A 6,558-nucleotide genomic window follows, 5' to 3' on the forward strand; every position below is an offset into this window, starting at 1 on the left:
TGCTCTAGAATCCACAGGATCACAGGACAGGGCTATGCAAAGCACTGAATCTCACCTTCATACTACTATCCGCTCTCACCTATTCTGCCTTCCGAAATTTCACCGGGCTTTGTCATCACACATTGAAGGCTATGGACTAGAAACTTTCTCCCTCTCTCTTGTTGTGACAAAGTATAAGGTGGATTTTGTACTTGGTATCAGTTACAAGATGACCGCAGGATAATTAGAGGTCTTGGTAGCTGTTCATGCCATCTTTCTTTTTGCAACATGGCAAAATCTCTCGCACACTCTTTCCCAGTAAGCGCGCTAGTGTGCCAGCCAGCCCAAGCCAATGTTTTCCCTGGTGCAATGAGGCCCTCTGCTGGAACGGCTTCCTCAGCAGGATCGATCTTTGCCTCAGCACCTTGGAACAGAACTCACTGAGAGATCTATATAACCTTCAGAGGGGTTCCAGGAAGGTGCTGAAAGGGCCAGTGCCATCATGCCAGCCAGCCCTCCCCAACCTCACTGCTTGTCAGATGTGTTGGATTACAACTCCCATCATTCCCAGAGAGCAAGACCAATAGGGTATGATGGGAATAGCAGTCCAGCATGGGATGGTGTAAACTGGGATCTTGCAACAGCAGGGAGTTGGATCCAATGGCCACTGTGGCCCCATCCAACTCTACTATTCTGAGATTGTATGATTCCATGCACCCAGGGGGCATCTGGTGGGGGAAGGCAGATACATTGGCTGCCACTTGTTCAAAAGGCACCTTTACACTCCTGTGGGCCATGCACATGTCCAGGTTCTCATGCAACTTCCAGCAGTCTGGAGGGACCTTTGCTTTGAGGTGGCGCCCATGCTGGGCAGGTTCAATCCAGTTCACAAATGATGAGCTCCCACAGAGCTCCCAGTAGCTAGAACAGACAAAGCTGTGCTTGGCAGGAAAACAGACTAATCTTATAACAAGTAGCCAGTCAGCAAATGCATGGAGGAGGCAGTGGGGTGGGGGATTGTATCCCAGAACGCTCTGTTCCTCAAACTCTGAGGACCTTTCTTGCTTTGGTGGGGGAGATGTTCTTGTCCCAGCCTGTTATAATACAGCAATAAAACTGTGAGCAAACCCTGCAAATTACAATACTTGGAACCGTAAGTGCTTGGCCTGGAGCCTGACTTATTTATCTTTACAATCAGCCCACTGAAGTTGATGGAATTTTATTTAGCCATCCATGTCAGTGGGTCTGCTCCAGGCATGACTAAGGTCACGATCCAATGCATGTTTAGAAGAGGGAAAGGGGACTACAATTCCCAGCATTCTCCAACTAAACATGTGCAGGATTGTGTCTTAAATCCAGGAATAAGCCACCATTCAGAAACACTTCCTGAGGGCAAAGGAAAATCAGAACCACAGCTAGATCTTGGATAAGTCCAAGCAAATATGGAAGTGAATAAGAACATGCAGCAGCCACAATGGGAGGCAGGTTAATGCTACAGGTGTCTCCAGAGGTCACGATGCACTTTCTGCTCTGGCTACAACAAATTATTTGCCACATACTCCTTGCCCAAAGAGAGGAGAATTTGGAGATTCACTCAGGTGCATCCAAGTGGTTCTACTTCAGCCTTCTCTCCTGAATTAGTTCGACATATGTTTACTTCTTTAAAAATAAGCCTCTGTCTGGAAATATTGCTGTTTTCCCTCTGTGTGTGAATTTGTCATCTTTAGCACATTGTGGAAGAAATAGAGAGGAGCAGCAAGGAGCCCAAAGCAAAATGTGCTTAATCTGAGTCCAAGCAGTGATTGGCACACCAAGTTTCATTTATCTACTGTCTTATTCTTCATGTCCTGGCATATCTTCAGGACTTAACCAAACTTAAGAGGCTCTGTAGGTAAGATATCTCTTTTGTGGAGCTTCTTAGAACTCCTATTCACAGTGGTGGCTGCACATGTAACCACAATTTGCCTGCTCTGTAATGTTGGCTTCTTAGCATGGGCCAGGCTATTTTTCAATAGCCTTTCTGTGGAGGGGAATTGCTTTTTGAAAAACCTGGCAACTCTGATAGGGTTGATGCCCTCTTTCTCCATCTCCAGGGAGTCTCCAGCAAGCTCCAACAAGCTCTAATAGTTTCCACTCTCCTTGACACCCTGGCCATTTGGACCTCGCAGTGCCCCCCCCCCCCCAAATGCCAAGCTATAAAGCACAGAGCAGTGCAAAGACCCAGCCGCCAGCCCCCAACCACACAATGGGCCCAGCTGTTTGGCCAAGCGCCCTAAGAGCTGGGATTCCCGCCCAGGCCTCGGCATTTCCCTTCAAACAGCACAGCTTTGTTCTGCAGCAGCCTTTGGGGACGGAGGGGGGCAGAGCAGAAGACCTGAACTTAAAGAGCAGCTGTTTAAAATCAGAACAGCCATGGGCAGAAGCAGAGCTAGAGGCAGGGAGGGAGGGAGGGGGAGCCAGAGGAAGAGAGGCTGCTGTGGGGTGGGATGAGGCTGGGGGAGGGCAAATGCTCAGGAAATCTCTGGGTCTGGGGTGATATAGGGGAGAACTTTCTCAGGAGCCCATCTGGGCAGTCCTCAGTGTGCTCTCCATCGGGGTTGGCAACTGGCATCCCTTGTGCCAAATCTGTCTCTTTTCCAATTCCATCCCTCGGGACATGTGCACGAACTGCATCGTTTTCGTTGGGACTTTGCAGAAGCCCCTAGAGGGGCAGTGAGGGGCAGCATGGACCTTCGTCCCACCCCTCTTCTTAACGGCCTGCCCTCCAAAGCAGGCCCTGGCTGGTGGAACGGGTTTCTTTTCTTTTTGGTTGTTCTGCGTACCCGCCTCTGTGGGTCGGTACAGCTTCCCACTCCACATCCAGAAGAACAAGCATTGTCCACAACAAGCTTCGCATTCTGAAATGGCTGTTTAAGGGGGTGGGTGAGAGGGAGGGAGAGAGGGAGGGTGGGGAAGGGTGACAAACTGTTTACAACCATACAACATTGCTGAGCCAGAAAGATGTCTGCACATGCATGCACACCAAAGCCTGGGGAAGAATCAAAGAAGGCAAGGAACAGTTCAGCTCTGCTCCATGGCACTAGGGACCTTCCCCGGTCAAGTGGCCCCCAGATGTGCTGGGTGGCAATGATCCTGCTGGCTGGGATTGATGGGAGATGTAGTCCATCACATCTGGGGGGCATCAGGTTGGGAGAGACCAGCCCAAAACTCTGAGGCAGGGACACCAATTCCATCCCTCTAGTGGTTTAACTAGGAAATGACATGCAATAATTGGCCATTTTAAGCCTTTTTGGCTGACAGAAACCTGCCATCAACCTGAAATCTGTCATTACCTGCAGTTTGCCTCATCTCTACCTGTTCAGACAGGAGTCATATGTTTTTGCCATCACTTCATGACTTGCTACACTTAAACGATATCAATAACCCAGAAGTCCTTCTGGTCCCTTACAGACATATTGCTTTGAAGGCCATAAAAATGTGCCTTGGAAGGTACCACAAGATGTCTTGTTCTTTTTGCTGCATCCATGGCATGACAAGCAAGACTCCCTGGAGAAGATATCATGCTAGGTCAAAAGCTGAAGGAGGAGAAGAACAGGAAGACCAAACATGAGATGGATTGACTCCATGAAGGAAGCCGCGGCCTTGACTTTAGAACAGCTGAGCACAGATGTAATGCATAGGACTTTTGGAGGGTTGTCATTCATAGGGCCACTATAAGTCAGAGATGATTTGACAGCACATCACAGCAGCAAACTAACATAGTTAGTCTGCTAGAAATATATGAATAATGATCAGGAAGATTAATCTCCATGGAAGGCCCTGCCTTGCTTCAGCACCCAGATGTGTGGCATACAGCAAGACTCATGTCCAGGTAAGGGGAGATGATGGCCATCCTCGAAACATCCTGGCCCTGCTTCTTCTCCTTCCGGCTCCTGCCAGTTCTTCACTTGCTCTTTCTGAGTGACTCGACAGTGAGGAGGAGGAGGAGGAGGACCATGAGGTCAAAACATCCCAACTTCACAGATGCATAAATGGGTTCTAAGCTGGGCAGGGACTGATTGGGAAAGGGTTCTTGGAACTGTGATGGATGGCTGAATAAAATTTCAAGCCAGTGTGCAGCTACCACAAAAAATGAGGACAAAGATTTTATTTTAGCCATACTTAGAAAAGGGATTTATACACAAACTACCAATATCTTAATACCTTTATATGAGGGTCTGGAGGAACCACAGTGCTTGGGGCTTGAGGCATTTTAGCTCAGAAAAAATGGCAAGTTAATGTGAAGAGGTGTATATAATTAAGCATGGCAGGAATAAACTGCAATGGGATATATTTTTATTTCTCCTTAACTATTAAGGTTGAACTCAGATCTAGCTATACTTAGAGTAAACTCAATGAGACATGTTAGATATGACTTACTTTCCTGGTTAATTTCAGCTTGGCTGCTTGTATATATGAATAGAACTGGATCCCATTTCTAGGGTTCTCTTTAGTGCAGGGAGTATAGCTTAACAAGGACATCCGTTATCAAATAAAGTAGTTTACATTGATCATATACAAGCTCTCATCTCCCAGAACCTGGAAAATGACATTCTGAAGCTGCCCATTTTTGAACCTGCTTTTACAGTATTTACATACAATCTGTAGCAAAAAACCTAGTCCCCAAAATAAATACGCATATTTGCTTCTGCCCAGTATTGCTGCTTAGATCAAGTCTTTGGGCATGATGGGTAAAGGAGAAGAGATACCATGTATTTCATGTCAGTGCAAGAAAAAACCATTAGGGTCACCAACTTTTCTACTGGCTCTGTTTGTGTGCCTTAAATAGCATCCTGACCTCCAGAAATTCTGCTGCTAAAACTCTTCTTATGAAGTCAACTCCTTATCAGGAAAAGTTCCATGTACTACTATTCTGCATGCTAAGCTACCATTAAGGGAACAGGAGCAGAGCTAATTAAAAACCATTGGCAACTCTAGAAACATCTCCACAAATTCTGGTATTTCCATCCCAGAAGAAAACATCACTGGAAATCCATCTTCGTTTGCACATCCTTTCTGGGCTACCATTGCTGGAAATGGGTTTCCCCCTACTGGTCATTTGCTAAATCATCCAGTGCACAATGCATGAATATATATAAAATACAAAACAGAATTTATACTCTGAGGGGCACATGATGACACCTATGGCATTGCTAAAAGCACAAAGGGGATGGGGAGGAGACCAACAATCCTTTTCTGAAGTTATGTACATTTTCCTTCTCAGAGCCAGTTTACTTTTCCAGCCTGCCTCTGTAATTGCCACTAAGATTGCATCTATATCTTGGGTTTACATCAGTTAAAATACTCACCACCTAGTAAGCTTCATGGATTTAATTTTGTTCCTTGAGGGGATATGCATGTGTGACAAAGGGAATGCCTGCTCATATTTGATGTAAAAATATGAAATGCCTTTGAGTACTCTCTGATAGATTGCTTGCTCATAGGTTTGGTATCAGGCCTGATATGCGAGTCTGGAGATCTGGAGATCATTTAATGCATATTAATTACCCCTTTAACACAATTTAACTGCCCAGTGATGCTGACCAAAAGGGTAGCTAAAGGGTTTTCTTATACTATAAGTTGTAGGTGAACTACACCCCAAGCTTTCAGCTTGCATATGGGTGGAAGGTTTTTTTTTCATGCCTGTGACTTAGAATTCAGAAACTGCCTTTATTCTGGACCAATTAATTAAGAGCAGAAGGACAGGGTAATGCCTGGAAAGCATGTTACGGTTCTACTGCTGAAGTTAATGCCAAAGACAGAAAGCTGGCTGGGCTATATTGGTAAATCACAGGATGATTTTCAGTAGACTGGCCAGAATGACCAACTCCCTGTACCTCAGAGCTCTTTATATCTTGGAGAATTTCAAACATTCCGTGTATTCATTGGTTTTGCAGTGCTCTTGGGGGGAAGCTGGGAGATGTAGACTCCTTTCTGTCTAAATATGTACAGAATTGCCCCTTAAATTGTATTTGCAGCTGCTCTTCATTTCAACTCTATTTCACTGGACTCTCACTCTGTTTCACTGGGGTTTTGCTTTGGAATGATTCACAAATCAGACCAACATATTAATCTGTTGGGCAGGGGGAACACATGATCAAATCCTGGCACTGGGTAAGGTTGAACCAAGCATGGGGTGTGGCCAGAACCAGAAATAAATGGGGGGGGGGGTCTTTTCTTTCTTTTTCCCTACTTACCTCTGTTGCTTGCCCCACAGCTGCCAGGGCAGGAACAAAGTATTCATGCTCCTTGCAAAGAGTTTTTGGCTCATCTCTGAAGTATAAGCATGACAGGAAGTGTGTCTCCTTCTTCCCCATAAGCTGATCTGTAGTAACTTGGATGAAGATTTGTATTTATATATGTAGGCAAAGCCTTCCCTCAGTGGTGGGGCCCAGTTCTGGCTAGATTGTTCTGGCTGATTAATGAAACAGGTCTGATGAAAGTTGACTATTGTAGCCATTTCAGAAAAGGGGACAGAACAGACCCACAAAACTGAAGAGCAATAAGTTTATTGGACACTTCGGCAAAACTTTATAGTAA

Source organism: Varanus komodoensis, unplaced genomic scaffold (genome assembly GCF_004798865.1).
Source record: "Varanus komodoensis strain SLA01 unplaced genomic scaffold, ASM479886v1 scaffold29_1, whole genome shotgun sequence".
NCBI lineage: Eukaryota > Metazoa > Chordata > Lepidosauria > Squamata > Varanidae > Varanus > Varanus komodoensis.